Consider the following 22,274-nt stretch of genomic DNA (forward strand, 5'->3'; position numbering starts at 1 on the left):
ATGGCTCATGTGGTAAACCTTGTAGATAAGTACCATAGTGGAGAGCCTCCATGTCACGTGCACAAGGCAATGCCATGGCTAATCCTTGATCATATTCCTAATGCAAGCATTCCTATTAGATGATTTAGGGCATCTTCATCAGCTTCCATCAGGTCGGTAGCCGTTCAACACACATATATCAGGTCAGCAGCAGTAGAATATGAGTCGCCAGCTTTATGTGAGTTGGTAGCATTTTTCAGTCATTGTGGTGAAGAGTTTGGCATTTTATGTCACACATGTCATGCTAGAGGACAAATCAGCTGGCCGACCAGCATATCAACATCATTTATAAGAACATAGCACGTTAGCTCATCATTCATCTCTCTTCTCTTTGGAGTTTGATCATATTGAACTAGTAGAAGTAGTCAGAAGTAGAAGTAGCCCATTTTGGAATAGCATACAGCACTCCAGCGTAGGGTGCATGTGACATTCTCTCCTGCTTAGCTTGGCGGCAGGTTCATCGCTTCCAAGTAGTCCGCCAGGAGTTGGGGATACTCTGGAAAGAACTCTTTGTGGAGCAATACTGCTTCATGGGTATCTCGGTCTTGAAACTTCATGTAGAATTGTCGTTGTCTTCGATTGGATCCATGCTTCCATCTGCAGACAAAAATCTGTTCAGGCTCGCTTACTTTGGCTTCGTCTACCATGTCTAGTTGTTGCTCATCTACAAAATCTTGCAAAGCTGGACCAATGTAGGGCTTCAGCCAAGAAACATGGAAAACATTATGCATAGTTAGAGTTGTTTCTCGTACCGGTACGAACCTATTCTTACGGTACGAATTGACTATTGGCAGTTTTTGACCCTTTCAAATTGAAAACGTCTAAGTTTGTAAGTGTTAAAAAAAACGTATTTTATCTTACGGTATCCCAAATTTCATATCGTACCAAAAATTTCCGTATGGTACCATACCGAACAGTATCGTATTTTCGTACTATGACAACTATGTGCATAGTCCAAGTATCTGGAAGCTTAAGCTTCATAGAGACATTAGTTATATTTTTAATGATAGGAAAGGGTCCGAAGCTACGAAAGGAGAGTTTTGGACAATGTTTGCCCACTTACTTCAATCTGTGCTTCATTACTGGAGATATACCTAATCCCCTTCTCTAAAGTTGACTTCTCGTCTTGATGATTTGTTGGCTTGCTTGGTGTATGCTTCCTGTGCTTTGGCAAGGTGCTCTTTGACAGACTTAGTAATCTTTGAAAATGTTTCGGTGGTCTTGTTGGCCTCCAATGAAGGTGATACCATTCTTGCCAGAAGTGACGAGTGTTGGGTTTTATGCTGTGTATGCACCCAGAGGAGTGCTAGTGATCATCAGTAGATTACTGGGGCACTTTTTACTTCAGTTAGTGGAGTTTTTTTCCCCAGTTTAGCTCAGTTTCACTTATATGCAGTTTATAAGTGTTTTGGTCCACCCGGCACATTTATGGCCGGACATGTGAACACTTATCTTTAGGGTCACTATCATGTGGCTATTGTACTTCACTTTTTCATTATTCAAGCATACTGAAGTCGTGTTCTCTAGGTGTGTTGGTTTCCACGCCTGTTTGTACTTTTTGTAAACCCTAACCCTAACACCCATTCCCTTCATTTGGTATCAGAGCCTTGAAGCTCTTGTTGCTGCTGCCCGTACAGCACCCGTACATCTCTGCGCTGTACAGTTTTGTTGCAGCCCGTACAACTCTGCGCCGCCATCAGCTACAGCAGTGCGCCGTACAACATTCTGTACCTGTTAGCGCTGTACTGCATTCTGTTCAGTCAGCGCTCGTGTACCAGCCCCGTATACCAAGACTGCGCCGCCTTCAACCTGTACACCTGTGCGCTGCCTGCAAGTCGTCGCCTGCAGCCAGCTGTGACTGTTCGCAGCTGTCAGCATTTGTTTGTGGTCGCCTCAACGCTGGTCGCCTTGTGTACTCAGTCGTGTGCTGCAACAAACGTGACTTTGCTTCAGTACAGTAAGCGCTGCCTTCAACTCGACACTGTGCAGCTTCCGTACTTTCAATAGACGACCACAGTACCTGCACAGTACCTCCACGAATCTGCCTGCAGCCTTCATCAGTCCTGCGCAGTACAGTCATCTGTACATTGAAGTCAACTGTATATACAGGCACAACAGGCAGATTTTCTAGCAAAGAACAATACAGGTTTTTTGCACAGTTTGGGTGCAGCAAATTTGGGCATTTTTGGGGCATTTTGGCATTGTGTACGCCATTTGCTGCTCTACTCAGTCATTGGTGCATTGAGCTGCACATTCAGAGGATTGAGAGTGCAGGCATATTTGGGTGAACTGTATTCAGTGGAGTACAGTTGTTATCAGGGTTTTTGCTATTGTTTTTTGGTAAACAGGTACAACATTGTGCGTAAAGCATAATGGCAAATCAACAGCAAAGTGATGTATTCACATATTTGTCTAAGGAAGACAAATTGGATGGCATGAACTACTCCTTGTGGAGTTTTATGCTGAAAAATGTGCTTGTGGCAAAAGGTCTTTGGGATTTTGTTAGTGGTGATGAACCACGTCCAGGTCCATTGGCTCCAGAGACTCCTCCCCAAGGGGGTGCTCGTGGACGAGGACAACAGGTACAGGCTCCAGGACAGCCATTGCCTGTTCAGAGAACAAATGCTCAAAAGACATGGGATGCCAGGGATGCACAAGCTTTGTCACTCATTGCATTGTCAGTACAGAGGTCCATTATACTTCATATTCGTTCAGCTGGCTCTTCACAGAATGCATGGGTGACTTTGGAGCAGATGTATGCTGCTCGTAATGAGGCTAGGATCTCATTTTTGAAAAGAGAGCTGGAAAATCAGAAAATGAATGAAGGAGATGATATGTCTAACCACTTAAACAAGCTGCAGGATTTGAGAGAGCAACTCATCAATGTGGATGAGATTATTCCTGAGACACAGCTTGTGTCCACCATCTTGCACTCTTTGCCAAGATCTTACTTGGCTTTTCATACCTCTTTGAACCTCAGCATGAGGAATGCTGTTGAACCCCTCAAGTATCAGGAACGTGTTGCTCTCTTACTACAAGAGGAGCAAATGAGGAAGAATATGAATATGAACACAAATGCTGAACAAGCATTTACTACAGGTCAAAAGGGGAAAGGAAAATCTCAGCCAAAGAGTGCAAATCAAAACTCAGGTGATGGTGGTTCTTCACAGGATACCAAGAAAAGTGATGGACAGCCCAAGAAGAAGGGCAAATGTCATTACTGTAAGAAGCCAGGTCACTACATCACGGAATGTAGGAAGAGGATTGCCAAAGAGAAGGCAAAGGAAGCTGGGATGTCTGTTAATGATGCTCCTAAAGCTCCTCCAGAGACTGCTTCTTTTGTTGAGGACAGGGATTACTGTTTTTATACATGCAGCTATGATGCCTCTTGGTCTTCACAGGCACTCAGTTTGACAGAGCATGCATGTACTTGGTATTTTGATAGTGGTGCCTCAAAGCATATCACATCTCGCAGGGATTTGTTTAGTCATGTTGGCCCTGCCCCTGTTGGCAAAACTGTTCAGTGTGCCAACAATGCCTCATATCCAGTTCGTGGCATTGGGGAGATTCAGCTCACAGCCATTGATGGCTCCATTCTCCGCCTTACAGATGCCTTATATGTACCAGGGATAAAGAAGAATTTGTTGTCCATTTCTTCTTTAGCACATTGTGGAATGCAAGTCCACTTTGATGATGATAAATGCATGGTCAGAGACAAAGCTAATGCCTTGACCTTGATGCTTACTGGTACACTATGTCATGGACTCTATCAGTTGGATGCATTTCAGCCAGTGGATCAGTCTGCTTATAATGCATTCACTCTTACTCCAGCTATGGTTGATGCGGAGTTATGGCATGCTCGCATGGGGCATGTAAATTTTGGTAGTCTTATGCTTATGCAGCGACATAACATGTTTACAGATCTACCTCTCATGGAGAAGCCTCCAGATCACATTTGTGAAGGATGTATTTTGGGAAAAATGCACACGTTTTCCTTCCCACGTGATCAGGCTCTAAGAGCAACTGCAAAGTTGCAACTTATACATAGTGATCTTTGTGGTCCCATGCAGACGAAGTCATTAGGTGGTTGCTTTTATTTTGCAACATTTATTGATGACTTCTCTCGTATATGCTGGGTCTATCCTTTAACACAGAAATCACAGGTATATGACGCATTTTTGGCCTTTGTAGCACTTGCTAAGACAGAGTTAGGATGCAAGGTGAAGACTCTCCGTTCTGACCGAGGGGGGGAATATATGTCACATATGCTGAATTCCTTTCTTGGGAGTAGAGGTATAAAACATCAGTATACTACTCCTTACACTCCACAGCAGAATGGGGTTGCAGAAAGGAAGAATCGGTCACTCATGGAGATGGCCAGATGTATGCTAAAGGCAAAAAGGCTACCACATATCTTTTGGGTGGAAGCAGTAATGTGTGCTTGTCATATTTTGAATCGATGTCCCACAAAGACTTTGGTTTCTATTACTCCTTTTGAGGCTTGGCATGGCCGCAAGCCTTCTGTATCGCATTTTCGTATCTTTGGGTGTCTTGCATATGCACACATACCCAAAGAGTTGAGGAGGAAGCTGGATGATAAAGCCACAAAATGCATTTTTGTTGGGTATAGCCGTGAGAGCAAGGGCTACAGGTTATATGACCCACTATCCAGGAAGATATTCACTAGTCGGGATGTGATTTTTGATGAAAAGTCAGAAATATCCATGGCTGGTTATGAGGCAAATCAGGCTGAAAATGATGTGTTTGAAGGTCTACTACCCATGGAGTTTCATTCCACAGTTGGTGATCCAACTCATGAGGGTACTGGACAGCCAGCAAATGATGTAGGTGGTGCAGAAATTCAGCAGCCAAATGAGCCAGAAGCTGAACCAAATATGGGGCAGCAGGCACCACAGGTCAGACACATACCTAGATGGTATTTGAGGACATTACAGGACAGCCATTTAGAGGGTCCTCTTGCTGGTCGTACTCGTAGGGAGACAAGGACCAATGAGCATGCACACATCATGGATTTGAATCTGGTTATGGCAGCCAGTTTACAGGATGATGATGAGCTTGATTCATTTGTGGATGCACGAGATAATGTGCATTGGAACAAAGCCATGCAGGATGAGTTTGATTCTATTAAAAAGAATCAAACATGGGATTTGGTTGATCTGCCCAAAGGCAAGAAAGCAATTGGTACTAAATGGGTCTATAAGTTGAAAAGACATGCAGATGGATCCATTGACAGGTACAAAGCCCGTCTAGTTGTTGCAAAGGGCTATGCACAGAAAAAGGGCATTGATTATGAGGAGACATTTGCTCCTACATCCCGTATGTCGACACTTAGGTGTGTCATTGCATTGGCTGCACATCGTGATTGGGTTGTTCACTAGTTGGACATAAAGACTGCATTTCTACATGGGGACCTCGAGGAGGAAGTTTATGTATTTCAGCCCATGGGTTTTACAGAACATGGTCATGAGGGGAAAGTTTGCAGGCTGAAAAAGGCCTTGTATGGTTTGAAACAAGCTCCACGAGCTTGGTATGCAAAAATAGATGCTTTTCTACTCACTCAGGGATTTGTGAACAGTCCATCAGAGGCCACTCTGTATGTGAAGAAAGAAGAGACAGATCTGCTGGTCATCAGTCTTTATGTGGATGATCTCTTGCTCATGGGATCAAATGATGACAAAATTGCAGCATTTAAGGAGATACTGCAACAGACATTTGACATGTCTGACTTGGGCCTTGTACATTACTATTTGGGCATAAAGTTTGTGGAGGATAACAGAGGCATTGGGTTGTTGCAATCACGCTATGTTGCTAAACTTCTGGAGAAGTTTAAATTTCAGGATTGCAAGCCAATTAGTACTCCTATGGAGCCTGGGATGAAACTGTCACTACAAGATGACAGTGTTTCCTTTGATGCCACTACATATGCTCAGGCTGTTGGGTGCCTCATTTACTTGTGTAATACAAGGCTAGATATTTAGTATGCAGTCTCTCAGTTGAGCAGATTCATGCACAGCCCACGGTTGTCACATTAGCAAGCTGTGAAGCGTGTATTCCGTTATTTGCAGGGTACCTTGTCTCTTGGATTGCTTTATCCTGAGGGGGGTGACATGTAGTTACACGCTTACAGTGATTCAGATTGGGCTGGTGATTTTGATACCAGACATTCCACTAGTGGAAATTGTTTCTTCCTTGGCTCTTCATGCATTTCTTGGCTAAGCAAGAAACAGACCACAGTGGCCACTTCGTCTTGTGAGGCAGAGTACAGAGCAGCCTACACTACTATTGTTGAGTGTGTTTGGCTGCGTCGTCTCATGACTGATATGGATATTTCAGTGGAGGAGCCTACACCTATCTATACTGATAGTCAGAGTGCCATTGCTGTGGCCAGGAATCCTGTGTTTCATGCTCGCACGAAACACATTGAGATTCACTATCATTTTGTTCGGGAGAGACTCCAGGCAGGAGATATCAGTCTGATCTATTGTCCTACAGATCAGAATGTGGCAGACATCTTCACCAAGGCATTACCACGTCCGAAATTTGAAGCATTCCGCAATGCTTTGAATTTGTTTCCTTTTGGTGGATGATGTACAGTGATCACATATCACTCCAGGGGGGTTTGTTGGGTTTTATGCTGTGTATGCACCCAGAGGAGTGCTAGTGATCATCAGTAGATTACTGGGGCACTTTTTACTTCAGTTAGTGGAGGTTTTTTCCCCCAGTTTAGCTCAGTTTCACTTATATGCAGTTTATAAGTGTTTTGGTCCACCCGGCACATTTATGGCCGGACATGTGAACACTTATCTTTAGGGTCACTATCATGTGTGTTGGGTTTTATGCTGTGTATGCACCCAGAGGAGTGCTAGTGATCATCAGTAGGTTACTGGGGCACTTTTTACTTCAGTTAGTGGAGGTTTTTTCCCCCAGTTTAGTTCATTTTCACTTATATGCAGTTTATAAGTGTTTTGGTCCACCCGGCACATTTATGGCCGGTCATGTGAACACTTATCCTTTAGGGGTCACTATCATGTGGCTTGTACTTCACTTTTTCATTCATTGAAGCATACTGAAGTCGTGTTCACTCTCCACATTGGTTTCCACGCCTGTTTTCTTTCTGTAAACCCTAACCCTAACCCTGTTAAGTCTTCAATTGGTATCAGAGCTGTTGAAGCTCTGCTTAGCACTGCCCGTACACTGCGCCGTACAAGTACTGTTGCTGCCCGTACATCTGTGCGCCGTACAGCAGCTTCAGTACCTTCTGCCCGTATTTCTGAGCGCCGTACAGCTGTGCGCCTGCTGCCCGTACACCCATAGTGCGCCGCCTTCAGCTTCAGCTGTGCGCCTTATGCCCGTACATCCAGTCGCACGTAGCCTTCAATCAGGTACTACAACAGGCGTCGCCTGCAGTTACGTACGTGTACCAGCCCCGTACTGTATGCGTACGTGTACCAGCCTCGAACAGTAAACGCCGCCTGCTGGTATTCGCCTGCAAGTCGACACCTGCTTCGAAGACTGCGCCTGTCATCAGCGCTGTTGTACCTGCTACGTACGCACGTGTACTGCACACGTGTACTAGCCACTGTACACCTACGCCTTCAGCGCCTACAGTACTACAAGGCGCCGCCTGCAAATCTGTGCCTGTCAGCGCTGCTGTACCTGCTACGTACGTGAGTGTACAGTCAAGCGCTGCCTTCAAGAGTTCTGTACCTGGTCGCCTCAACGCTGCAGCACCCTGTACAGCTTCCGTACCTGTCAGAGCCGACTATAGTACTGTGTAGTACAAGTCGACTGTACCTGCACAGGGACTGCACCTGCACGAGTACAACAATCAACTCAAATCTCAGCTGGTAAGCATTACAGGTTTTGAATTTTGGGCAGTCTTATTTTTCTCTGTGAAAAATATACAGGCACAACAAGCAGTTTTTTCTATCAAGAAAAATATACAGGCACAACAGGCAGATTTTCTAGCAAGAAAATATACAGATTTTTGCACAGTTTGGGTGCAGCAAATTTGGGCATTTTTGGGGCATTTTGGCATTGTGTACGCCATTTGCTGCTCTACTCAGTCATTGGTGCATTGAGCTGCACATTCTAAGGATTGAGAGTGCAGGCAGATTTGGGTAAACTGTATTCAGTGGAGTACAGTTGTTATCAGGGTTTTTGCTATTGGGTTTTTTGGTAAACAGGTACAACATTGTGCGTAAAGCATAATGGCAAATCAACAGCAAAGTGATGTATTCACATATTTGTCTAAGGAAGACAAATTGGATGGCACGAACTACTTCTTGTGGAGTTTTATGCTGAAAAATGTGCTTGTGGCAAAAGGTCTTTGGGATTTTGTTAGTGGTGATGAACCACGTCCAGGTCCATTGGCTCCAGAGACTCCTCCCCAAGGGGGTGCTCGTGGACGAGGACAACAGGTACAGGCTCCAGGACAGCCATTGCCTGTTCAGAGAACAAATGCTCAAAAGACATGGGATGCCAGGGATGCACAAGCTTTGTCACTCATTGCATTGTCAGTTCAGAGGTCCATTATACCTCATATTCGTTCAGCTGGCACTTCACAGAATGCATGGGTGACTTTGGAGCAGATGTATGCTGCTCGTAATGAGGCTAGGATCTCATTTTTGAAAAGAGAGCTGGAAAATCAGAAAATGAATGAAGGAGATGATATGTCTAGCCACTTAAACAAGTTGCAGGATTTGAGAGAGCAACTCATCAATGTGGATGAGATTATTCCTGAGACACAGCTTGTGTCCACCATCTTGCACTCTTTGCCAAGATCTTACTTGGCTTTCCATACCTCTTTGAACCACAGCATGAGGAATGCTGTTGAACCCCTCAAGTATCAGGAACTTGTTGCTCTCTTACTACAAGAGGAGCAAATGAGGAAAAATATGAATATGAACACAAATGCTGAACAAGCATTTACTACAGGTCAAAAGGGGAAAGGGAAATCTCAGCCAAAGAGTGCAAATCAAAATTCAGGTGATGGTGGTTCTTCACAGGATACCAAGAAAGGTGATGGACAGCCCAAGAAGAAGGGCAAATGTCATTACTGTAAGAAGCCAGGTCACTACATCACGGAATGTAGGAAGAGGATTGCCAAAGAGAAGGCAAAGGAAGCTGGGATGTCTGTTAATGATGCTCCTAAAGCTCCTCCAGAGACTGCTTCTTTTGTTGAGGACAGGGATTACTGTTTCTATACATGCAGCTATGATGCCTCTTGGTCTTCACAGGCACTCAGTATGACAGAGCATGCATGTACTTGGTATTTTGATAGTGGTGCCTCAAAGCATATCACATCTCGCAGGGATTTGTTTAGTCATGTTGGCCCTGCCCCTGTTGGCAAAACTGTTCAGTGTGCCAACAATGCTTCATATCCAGTGTGTGGCATTGGGGAGATTCAGCTTACAGCCATTGATGGCTCCATTCTCCGCCTTACAGATGCCTTATATGTACCAGGGATAAAGAAGACTTTGTTGTCCATTTCTTCTTTAGCACATTGTGGAATGCAAGTCCATTTTGATGATGATAAATGCATGGTCAGAGACAAAGCAAATGCCTTGACCTTGATGCTTACTGGTACATTATGTCATGGACTTTATGAGTTGGATGCATTTCAGCCAGTGGATCAGTCTGCTTATCATGCATTCACTCTTACTCCAGCTATGGTTGATGCGGAGTTATGGCATGCTCGCATGGGGCATGTAAATTTTGGTAGTCTTATGCTTATGCAGCGACATAATATGTTTACAGATCTACCTCTCATGGAGAAGCCTCCAGATCACATTTGTGAAGGATGTATTTTGGGAAAAATGCACAGGTTTTCCTTCCCACGTGATCAGGCTCTAAGAGCAACTACAAAGTTGCAACTTATACACAGTGATCTTTGTGGTCCCATGCAGACGAAGTCATTAGGTGGTTGCTTTTATTTTGCAACATTTATTGATGACTTCTCTCGTATTTGCTGGGTCTATCCTTTGACACAGAAATCACAGGTATATGATGCATTTTTGGCCTTTGTAGCACTTGCTGAGACAGAGTCAGGATGCAAGGTGAAGACTCTCCGTTCTGACCGAGGGGGGGAATATATGTCACATGTGCTGAATTCCTTTCTTGGGAGTAGAGGTATAAAACATCAGTATACTACTCCTTACACTCCACAGCAGAATGGGGTTGCAGAAAGGAAAAATCGGTCACTCATGGAGATGGCCAGATGTATGCTTAAGGCAAAAAGACTACCACATATCTTTTGGGTGGAAGCAGTAATGTGTGCTTGTCATATTTTGAATCGATGTCCCACAAAGGCATTGGTTTCTATTACTCCTTTTGAGGCTTGGCATGGCCGCAAGCCTGCTGTATCGCATTTTCGTATCTTTGGGTGCCTTGCATATGCACACATACCCAAAGAGTTGAGGAGGAAGCTTGATGATAAAGCCACAAAATGCATTTTTGTTGGGTATAGCCGTGAGAGCAAGGGCTACAGGTTATATGACCCACTATCCAGGAAGATATTCATCAGTCGGGATGTGATTTTTGATGAAAAATCAGAATTATCCATGGCTGGTTATGAGGCAAATCAGGCTGAAAATGATGTGTTTGAAGGTCTACTACCCATGGAGTTTCATTCCACAGTTGGTGATCCAACTCATGAGGGTACTGGACAGCCAGCAAATGATGTAGGTGGTGCAGAAATTCAGCAGCCAAATCAGCCAGAAGCTGAACCAAATGTGGGACAGCAGGCACCACAGGTTAGACATATACCTAGATGGTATTTAAGGACATTACAGGACAGCCATTTAGAAGGTCCTCTTGCTGGTCGTACTCGTAGGGAGACAAGGACCAATGAGCATGCACACATCATGGATTTGAATCTGGTTATGGCAGCCAGTTTACAGGATGATGATGAGCCTGATTCATTTGTGGATGCACGAGATAATGTGCATTGGAACAAAGCCATGCAGGATGAGATTGATTCTATTAAAAAGAATCAAACATGGGATTTGGTTGATCTGCCCAAAGGCAAGAAAGCCATTGGTACTAAATGGGTCTACAAGTTGAAAAGACATGCAGATGGATCCATTGACAGGTACAAAGCCCGTCTAGTTGCTAAGGGCTATGCACAGAAGAAGGGCATTGATTATGAGGAGACATTTGCTCCTACATCCCGTATGTCGACACTTAGGTGTGTCATTGCATTGGCTGCACATCGTGGTTGGGTTGTTCACCAGTTGGACATAAAGATCGAGGAGGAAGTTTATGTATTTCAGCCCATGGGATTTACAGAACATGGTCATGAGGGGAAAGTATGCAAGCTGAAAAAGGCCTTGTATGGTTTGAAACAAGCTCCACGAGCTTGGTATGCAAAAATAGATGCTTTTCTACTCACTCAGGGATTTGTGAACAGTCCATCAGAGACAACTTTGTATGTGAAGAAAGAAGAGACAGATCTGCTGGTCATCAGTCTTTATGTGGATGATCTCTTGCTCATGGGATCAAATGATGACAAAATTGCAGCATTTAAAGAGATACTGCAACAGACATTTGACATGTCTGACTTGGGCCTTGTACATTACTATTTGGGCATACAGTTTGTGGAGGATAACAGAGGCATTGGGTTGTTGCAATCACGTTATGTTGCTAAACTTCTGGAGAAGTTTAAATTTCAGGATTGCAAGCCTATTAGTACTCCTATGGAGCCTGGGATGAAACTGTCACTACAAGATGACAGTGTTTCCTTTGATGCCACTACATATGCTCAGGCTGTTGGGTGCCTCATTTACTTGTGTAATACAAGGCCAGATATTCAGTATGCAGTCTCTCAGTTGAGCAGATTCATGCACAGCCCACGGTTGTCACATTGGCAAGCTGTGAAGCGTGTATTCCGTTATTTGCAGGGTACCTCGTGTCTTGGTTTGCTTTATCCTGAGAGGGGTGACATGCAGTTACATGCTTACAGTGATTCAGATTGGGCTGGTGATTTTGATACCAGACATTCCACTAGTGGGAATTGTTTCTTCCTTGGCGCTTCATGCATTTCTTGGCTAAGCAAGAAACAGACCACAGTGGCCACTTCATCTTGTGAGGCAGAGTACAGAGCAGCCTACACTACTACTGTTGAGTGTGTTTGGCTGCGTCGTCTTATGACTGATATGGATATTTCAGTGGAGGAGCCTACACCTATCTATACTGATAGTCAGAGTGCCATTGCTGTGGCCAGGAATCCTGTGTTTCATGCTCGCACGAAACACATTGAGATTCACTATCATTTTGTTCGGGAGAGACTCCAGGCAGGAGATATCAGTCTGATCTACTGTCCTACAGATCAGAATGTGGCAGACATCTTCACCAAGGCATTACCACGTCCGAAATTTGAAGCATTCCGCAATGCTTTAAATTTGTTTCCTTTTGGTGGATGATGTACAGTGATCACATATCACTCCAGGGGGGTTTGTTGGGTTTTATGCTGTGTATGCACCCAGAGGAGTGCTAGTGATCATCAGTAGGTTACTGGGGCACTTTTTACTTCAGTTAGTGGAGGTTTTTTCCCCCAGTTTAGTTCATTTTCACTTATATGCAGTTTATAAGTGTTTTGGTCCACCCGGCACATTTATGGCCGGTCATGTGAACACTTATCCTTTAGGGGTCACTATCATGTGGCTTGTACTTCACTTTTTCATTCATTGAAGCATACTGAAGTCGTGTTCACTCTCCACATTGGTTTCCACGCCTGTTTTCTTTCTGTAAACCCTAACCCTAACCCTGTTAAGTCTTCAATGTGGCTATTGTACTTCACTTTTTCATTATTCAAGCATACTGAAGTCGTGTTCTCTAGGTGTGTTGGTTTCCACGCCTGTTTGTACTTTCTGTAAACCCTAACCCTAACACCCATTCCCTTCAACGAGAATCGGCGACCAAATGCTGCTTGGTATGGAGTCCGATTAATACTAGATGAATGAGTGTCATTGAGGATGGCATGAACCAAAGGAAGATAATGCTCCCACTTTGACTGCCTATCGTGGCAATACGATTTTAGAACATGAAAAGCGAGCTGATTGTAGATTTTTGTTTGGTCATCTGTCTGAGGATGGAATGCATTGGACAGATGCAACTTGGTTCCAAAGTTGTCGAATAATGTCACCCAAAAACTTGAAGTAAACTTGGGTGTAACATGCGTTGCGGAAGCGTGTTCATGATTAACGCTAAGCAAAGAAGATAACGCTAATCCTATGTTTAGCAAAGACACAAAAGAGAAGGAGAGAGAGACCTAATCTACTATATATTGCCAAAACTGTTAAAAGTAGTATCTCAAAGTGGGGTGGTAGTCGGCCATTTCACTTGTGAGGGTATATATACCCATGCCCACCCATTGTATTAATCATCTATTCATTGCTAATACACGTCAGACTTGTTCGCCAACCTCTCTCTGCGTCAACTTCTCTCTCCTTCTCTCTACGTGTGTATGAGTGTGGCTTCCGCATGCACTAACTCTGACATGGTATCAGAGCTTGAAGGCTTCTGATCCTTGGACACACACAAGGCACGAGGGAGGAGACGCGCGGCAGACTGCAAACCTGCGTTTCTTCTTGAAGCAGCCAAAGCACCCAAGGCCAGCAAAAGCTACGGAAAGTTGCTGTGCAAGGGGCAGCGAGGAGTCGGAGGGGAGCTCAGAATCGAAGGCGAGCTGGTGGCGCTGGACAAGGGATTTTCATTCGAGCTGGACGAGTTGCTGCGGGCGTCCGCCTACGTTCTTGGCAAGGGCGGCCTGGGGATCGTGTACAAGCTAGTGCTGGGCAGTGGGCTGACGGTGGCCGTTCGACGGCTGGGCGAAGGCTGGTGTTGATTGACACGGGCAGTATCAAGCCCCTGCACCACGTTCTGCTGGGCGTCGGGGTCTTCTCCTACCTCATCGCCCTTCCGCACGAGCGCCGACACCTCGCTCACCTTGAAGAGCAGGCCAAGCACGGCAAAGGCCACGGGCATTGATCCAATTCCAGGAGTCTCAACAAAGGCGGTGCCCAGCGCTCGAGACGGAAGTTCAAGCCATCGCCCGCGTCCGGCACCCTAACGTCGTCAGGCGGCAGAGCAAGAGGAGGCCAGTGGCACCGCTCGTGCAGCAGGAGTGCACTCGCAAGAGAACCGCCGGCTGGGAGAAGAGAAGGCGAAGGGAGGAGACGTGCGTTATCGAAGACCGGGTCGACTGAGAAGAGGTGGACGGAGTTTTCGAGATGGGACTCCCGTGTTCGAGCAAGGATGACAAACTGAATGGAGACAATTATGCGCATTGGAACTTGATCATGAGGCTATGGTTTAGCAGAAAAGGCTTATGGGACATTGTTGATGGCTCGGAGGAACGTCCCCGAAGGGATAGCAATCGGTTCACACGTCTTCAGGAGGAGGAGTTTCTCAAATCTCTTGTGGATTGGGATGCTCACAATGCGAAGGCGATGTCGGCGATTGCAGAATCTCTCACCAAGGAAATTTCCCCTGCCATTCAGACTTTAAAGACTGCCAAGGAAATGTGGTCAAAGCTTGCAGGAATGTTTGATCGAGACTCAACAATGCGAGCAGTAACCCTTCTCGGCCAGTTGTTTTCCATCAAGTTTGAAACCGGGACCTCTATGCAGTCACTTCTAATGAAGGCAAAGGTTATCCATGATCAGTTATCGGCTATGAATAGTGCATTAACTAGTACCCAGTTAGCTGCCTTGGTTCTTACGAAGTTGCCTGAGGAGTATGAGATGGTCTCGAGGGCATTACGCTTACAAGTCACGAAGGAAAAGCTGGAATTTGATGATCTCAGCTCTTTTCTCATTGAGGAGGAAGCAATGCTCATTTCCCAAGGAAAGATTCGGGTTCCGAAGGATGTAGAATCGGCACATGCTGCATCGGAATCTAATAAGAAGTCCAGGAGCCGTTGTTATAAGTGCGGAAAGCGAGGGCATTTGGCTCGGGATTGCAAATCCAAAGCTAAAGCTCAAGGCTCGACGAATGACAAAGGCAAAGGCAAAGCTGACGAGGATGACAGTGACAGTGATTCTAAGAGGGATGCTACGGCGTCTGCCGGTGTGGCGAGGACTACACTGGCACATGCTCCGGCATTCTAGCTTGGTGGATGGATGCTACCACGTGCTTCAGCCAGAGAGAGGCATGTGAGTGGCAGAGAGGGGCAGTCTGTGCTCCCGTTTTGGTGATTTGGACCCGTGTGTCGGAGTTCAAGGCACATGCATCTGGCAGGGAACAAGCTTGATAATCTATGGACGTGATGAGTTCGTAGTTCATTGGTAGCAGACTATGGATGGGATGAGTTCCTAGTTCATTGTCAGAGAATTTTGGGCGTCATGTGTCGATAGTTCAATGTTCAGGAGATCTTTTGGACGTGTGTGTTCTCAGTTCAACGAATGGGGGATCATGAATGTGGAGTTGTCTGCAATTCATTATTCTATGTGGCAGCTGAAGCTCAAGATGGCATTCCTTGAGGAGACAGATTGTTTGGTGCATTTTCCGAGGTGTATTCGGTATCCGGCCAGTACTGAGGTGTCCATGGTTGCATCTACATCGACTTGGTTTCTTTTCTATGTCCACTATGAGCTACAGAGAGGGTGTTAAAAGTAGTATCTCAAAGTGGGGTGGTAGTCGACCATTTCACTTGTGAGGGTATATATACCCATGCCCACCCATTGTATTAATCATCTATTCATTGCTAATACACGTCAGACTTGTTCGCCAACCTCTCTCTGCGTCAACTTCTCTCTCCTTCTCTCTACGTGTGTATGAGTGTGGCTTCCGCATGCACTAACTCTGACAAAAACATGCTATATATACAATGATCTTGCTGATTCACAGCTTCATGATGCATACCAAAGATCCTTGCAACCCTCTACTTGCAATCGAACAAGAGAAGCTCCTGTTGATCCACCAGTGTGTCCTTGCTGCCTTGCAGACTCTGACAAATGGATCCTCTTGATCTTTGAATGATGATTCTAATGAATGCCTAATGATCCTATTTATAAGAAAAAGGAATGAATTCGTAATCAAGTCGGTTTTGCCTATTTTTCCCACAAAACATTGTCCAAACAGTCATATTTTGTGTCCAAACTATGCCCAAAAGGTGTCCCAACCATTGGGCTATGTCTTGGGCACTTCCGGGAGCTTGTAGGGCTGCGAAATCTGCTCTAAATCTGCCCCTAAATCTACCCATATATTTGCTTATGAGAATATACATGTCTATGAGCATTGGCATGAACGGATGCACATGACATCCCCTTTTGCTAAGCTTGGAGCACTGGGGTAATCCATACACCTTTGCTCCGTTTTCCTTCTGGTCCAATTGAAGATTGCACTTCATATCCATCGGCTCAATCCCCAAGCTCTCTAACTTGGTCTTCAAGTTCTCTGGCTTGGTCTTTAGATCTTCTGAAAACTCCTCTGAAATTGTCGAGATGACCTCATCCTTCTCCAAATAGGATTTGGAGAGATCCACCTCCTTGGGAACTATCGGGTTGACCTCATCCTCCTCCAAATAGGATTTGGAAAGATCCACTTGCGCGAGTTGTGGTTCTGGTTTTGGTTTGGCTTCTGGCTCTAGCTTTGGCTTTGGTTTTGGTTCTGGCATGTGCATCTCGGGTAATGGCACCTCCTCGGAAACACCTCTTTCTGTGATCACGTCTCCCGAGAACTCTTGTCTTAGAAGCTCTCTTTTCGTTGGGTAAACGCTCTCGATCATGGGCTGCTTCTTCACAACCCTAGGTGATTCCTTCTTGGCCTTTGTTGATGCTGCCATGAATTGTGCCCATGTCTCCTTGAGCTGTGTCCATCTTTGCTCGTATAGAAGTGGGCCTTGACGCGCCTCTTCTTGAAGCTCTTCTATGAGTTGTTGCCTAAACCTGGCCCCAACGATGATTTGTTCATACTGAGCATAGCGTTCTTGTTCCCTTTTGTATCGTTCATCTTCCTGTCTTCGACGACTCTGCAAAGTCGTGACAAAGTCATCGTCCATTGCCTCTGAACTCATGATATTATTTTGCTGTTTTTCTTGTTGTAATCAGCCCAAAAACCTTAACTCTAGAGTTCTACATGCTTTCTAAACTCCCTAGGATCATGCTAGGCTGAAAACTAGACTTTCTAGCACTATACTATGCTGAAAATGAGCAAAAAGTTGATGCAAAAATGCAGATTTAACGCAAAAACGCAAACCCTAATCTTGCTCGTAAACCCTAAAACGCAAACCCTAATTTCAGAAACCCTAATTCAGCATGCACCAAATATAAACTAAGAACTGTCCTAGGATGACCTAAGCTCTGATACCAATGTAACATGCGTTGCGGAAGCGTGTTCATGATTAACGTTAAGCAAAGAAGATAACGCTAATCCTATGTTTAGCAAAGACACAAAAGAGAAGGAGAGAGAGACCTAATCGACTATATATTGCCAAAACATGCTATATATACAATGATCTTGCTGATTCACAGCTTCATGATGCATACCAAAGATCCTTGCAACCCTCTACTTGCAATCGAACAAGAGAAGCTCCCGTTGATCCACCACTGTGTCCTTGCTGCCTTGCAGACTCTGACAAATGGATCCTCTTGATCTTTGAATGATGATTCTAATGAATGCCTAATGATCCTATTTATAGGAAAAAGGAATGAATTCGTAATCAAGTCGGTTTTGCCTATTTTTCCCACAAAACATTGTCCAAACAGTCATATTTTGTGTCCAAACTATGCCCAAAAGGTGTCCCAACCATTGGGCTATGTCTTGGGCACTTCCGGGAGCTTGTAGGGCTGCAAAATCTGCTCTAAATCTGCCCCTAAATCTACCCATATATTTGCTTATGAGAATATACATGTCTATGAGCATTGGCATGAACGGATGCACATGACATTGGGATCCCTGTTTGAATGGGTACTATTTTGAGATACCCACTTAGAAATGCTACAAGAACTGTACAACATTGTATATGGACAACAAGCATAAAGGAGAGAAGAAGATCATTGTTGAATATCACCACAAAAGGTAGTACATCATGTGGAGCAGCATGAGGGAGTCCCGTAGATGCTGTCTATCATTGTAGAAGCTGAAAAATGAGATGATCTGAGGGAAAAGGGAGCCAACCCTTTTATACTACCTTAGCATGCTGGTCGGCCAGCTGTAGTAGGCTGACAGCATGGCTGTAGCAAAAATGCTATAAAAAGCTTTAAAAAATACCAAAAAATGGTAGAAAAAACGCTGGATAATCTCTGCTAAGATATGCCAATGCAGGGCTTCATATAGAGCCAGATACAAGCATGAATGGAGCCAGGGCTTCATATGGAGCCAGATACAAGCATGAATGTGCATGGGAAAGTCCATCTGGGAATGAAATAATTTCCAACACCTCCTCTTAAGCACAAGATGGGTGGACCAACTCTTGCACGTTGCAAAAAATCCTCCAAAGAGTCTGAAGGAACAACCTCCTCATAAAAGGCACAAAGCTCGTGAAGATATGGTACATCTGAATACTGAGAAGGTCTCTAGAAGAAGCCGCGAGAAGATCGAGAAGATATTGAAGACGAAACACCAGGATCAATCTGGAGAGAGAAGCCCTTAGTAGGAGATGTAACCATAGATAGCTCCGAAAAATGTGGTACCTCCTCTACATCTGCAACAAGTATCGGGACCGAAGTAGAATCCTCCTGTGAAGGAGGAAATGAAACAACCACTAGAACAAAGTTACAAAATAATCATCAGTGATAGCTGAATTTGCTAGGTTCGAAGTAGGAATAGGCTCCAAGATAGTGGAAGATGCCTCCTCTTAAACGTAAGAAGGAGAAGCAACTGCTAGGAGAGAAGCCGCCAAAGTAGGAAGCTCCAAAATATATCTCAACAAAATCAATTGGTCCTGCCATAGAAAGATGAAGTTCAACCCAACGCCAAGGCACTCTGGCTATTTGTAAGAATATGGATCAAAAAATCTGAGATTACATCAAGATTGCTCAACATCTGGAACAACCATAATAGTTCACAGCAGGTATCTAGATAAGCACGTGTAACATGCAGAAGCTTCGGGGAGATCGGTAACTTCAATGCTCAGAAAAACAGCACACTTGTCGCGACGAAATTAATGTACAAAACTGAATGTAGATGTGTAGAAAAATAGAGAGAGAGAGAGAGAGAGGGAGAAGAGGACATAGTATTGGGTCCCGAATACCCTCTGTAGGGCCTCCACCACGAATGGTGTATTTGCTTTTATTAGTGTCACAAAATTCCTTACAACTTCTATTTTTCTATTGTTCATGTGTGGCATGTGGAGCTTGACATGACATACATGTATGGCTGGTGTAGCCTGACATGGTGTGTCTGTGTGGCATATGGAGCTTGACATGACAGTACATGTATGGCTGGTGTAGCCTGACATGACAGTACAATGTACATGTGTGGCTTGTGGGGGAACTCTGATGATGTTGTGAGAGGGCATGCAGCCCGCAGAAAAACGGCACACTTGTCGCGATGAAATTAACGCACAAAACTGAATGTAGATGTGGAGAAAAATAGAGAGAGAGAGAGGGAGAAGAGGACACAGTATTGGGTCTTGAATATCCTCTGTAGGGCCCCCACCACGAATGGTGTATTTGCTTTTATTAGAATGATGCAAAACTGAAATAAAAGACTGAACTTGAACCTTATTGGCTGAGGAGAATCCTTTGCCCTTGACCTTCAATCCTTCACCCCTTTGCGTTAGCTTCTCCTTGGCCGTCCTGGACCTTTGATTGGCTTCAGCACTCGGTGAAATATGAGATGAATGTAACTGATTTATGAAATGGGTATTTATACCCCTATTGGGTGCTAGTCGGCTGGTATAAATCCAGGCGGTTGACTTTAAAAGCCTCACGACTGCATTAAATAATATTTAATGCTGATCAAAATCTGCGCATCACTCCTATGGAGGGCTGGCCCCTAAGCGCATGGCTTTTGGCTGCTGGGCAGCCTATGTGGGCTGCCCCAAACCTAGCATACAGTCCTATGGGGGTTGGGTGCCGTGTCGGCTGCCTGTCCAGGGGCCCTAGGGCTGGCCTACAGCCCTTCGAGCCCATCCCATGGCTGGTGGGCACAGCCAAGGCCTTCCTGGCCCCTATGGGGGTGGTTCTTCACCTCTCCCATGCCCATATATCTGTCCCTGGGGTAGCCCTATGGGCTGGCCCCTTTCCTATATGCAAACCCTAACTGTCTACACAGTGGTATGGCATCCAGTATCATACCAGATACACAGAACCACTAACATCATTCTAGAGGGAGACTCACAGCGCAGATTGGCACTGTTTCATGTGCAGGACAATGCACACTTGACCTCGGACGATTGGAGTGGGACCCTTGCTGACTCGTCCCGGACTGGGCTCACATGGGACTAGTTTTCCACCCCAGGTCCTGCACCTTCTGTACAGATATGTCTACGTGGCATCCAAGTGCGGGATGCACGCGACATCTCCTTCTGCTTAACTTGACGGAAGTTGCATAGCCTCCAAATAATGTGTCAATAATGCCGGATAGTTGTCGAAAAACTTTTTGTCAAGCCATACCGCTTCGTGGATCCCTCGGTCCTGGAACTTTGTGAGGAACTGTCTTTGTCTTCGGCTTGAGCCATGCTTGAAGCGGTGCAAAAGGATCTGTTCTGGAACCATAACCTTAGCTTCATCAATGATATTTGGTTCCACCTCGTCTTTAACTTTTGAAGGGATCGGACCTGCATATGGCTTTAACCAATTGGCATGAAACACATCGTGCATAGTCCAACGCGGGGGTAGCTTCAACTTCATTGAAACCTCGTTGGATGGGTAAAGGTCCGACGCTCTTGATTGACAACTTTGGGCATCGCTTGCCCACGTGTTTCAACCTTTGCTTCATTATCCGAAGATACACCCGAAAACTTCATATGTCACATGCACTCTGCACTAAGTGCATGGTGACAAGATGGCTCATCATCAGAAGTGCAGCATTTGTACAGTTTTAGAACCCAATAGGATGATATTTGTCGTATGCCGTGACCCCATTGTACATCCTCAGTCCAGGATAAGTCAGGCACGAGCTACGTAGGTCATTCCTCAGCCTTAGTGGGTCAGTCAGTCAGTCAAGTCCCTTAACCCACTTGGAGAGAATCATTCATGCATGTAGAGTCAGTAGAAGCCTTAGGGTTTGCATCAGAAAGCACTCTGCATCTTGCATAATATGCATACATATGCCTGTGCATCATTTAGAACATCCCCAAAGCCTTAGGGAATTTACTGGGATTTATCTGGTATTTTTTCCATATTTATTAGTATTTATTTATCATTATTTGCATTATTGGGCATTTATAAATATTAAGTTTATTAAATGACCAACCCCCAGTTAGTATAAATAGGCTTGCCTAGAGCCTCTTTTGCTCATTCAGTCTTCATTGTGCTAAGAGCTCTCCTCTCTCTCTTGCTCTCAGCATAAGACTAATCCATGCCCTAGTGCCCATAAGCTTTCTTCTCCAGCCCTTGAGAACCATAGCTTCAGTCCAGCCCTAGGTGTTTGTCCTCAGCCTCTAATCAGCCTGAATTCAGCATCAGTTCATGCCATAGATTCAGCATACTCCTCAGTAGAGTTCTACGCCAGATTTCAGCCTGTTTTCTCCTGCGTTTTCTGATTCAGCAGGGCAGCAGTGCTGCGTTTCTGTTCAGCAGCTCCAGATACCTGTGTTTTGCAGTCCAGCAGCCCTACAGGTCTGCGTTTCAGCTCCTCAGCACCCCTACTCTTCAGCGTTTCTGTCCACAGCAGTTTCCAGCCCTGAAGATTCAGTCCACAGCAGTTTCCAGCCCTGAAATTGTTGTTTGCATCAGTATCCAGCATTCTCTGCATCATCAACACATTCAGCAGTCATCTGGTGAAGGTAACTCAGCATTCATATGTGTTTTCAGCATTCTAACAGCGTGTAGAACAGTCCACCTTCTTCTTCTTTGAGCCTCAGGTGTGCAGCCCTTCCTCATGCCCTTGGGAGGAGTGCATAGGCTCAAGATCAAGTCATTGAGGTGTTTTCTACAGCAGTGTACAGATTAGCCATACTCCGATCCTCCGAGATCTTGCGTTTGGCTTATCTACAGTCCAAAGTCATTCTCTCTAAAGTAATAAAGCAAATACTATCTCGTTATCGGGATAGGGGGCCCTTCAGTGGGTAATTCGGGACCCAATCTGGTGTACAGTGTTCATAT

The 22,274-nt window shown here is 45.0% G+C and overlaps 1 protein-coding gene across 5 annotated transcripts in view; it reads left to right on the top strand.

The window, feature by feature from the left end:
* Positions 1 to 22,274, top strand: part of SEF (HIT-type Zinc finger family protein) — a 47,061-nt gene that overhangs the window by 947 nt on the left and 23,840 nt on the right. The window lies entirely within an intron of this gene.

This window comes from Cibotium barometz, chromosome 28 (assembly GCF_041138505.1).
Source record: "Cibotium barometz isolate CiBa-2024 chromosome 28, ASM4113850v1, whole genome shotgun sequence".
Classification (NCBI taxonomy): Eukaryota; Viridiplantae; Streptophyta; class Polypodiopsida; order Cyatheales; family Cibotiaceae; genus Cibotium; species Cibotium barometz.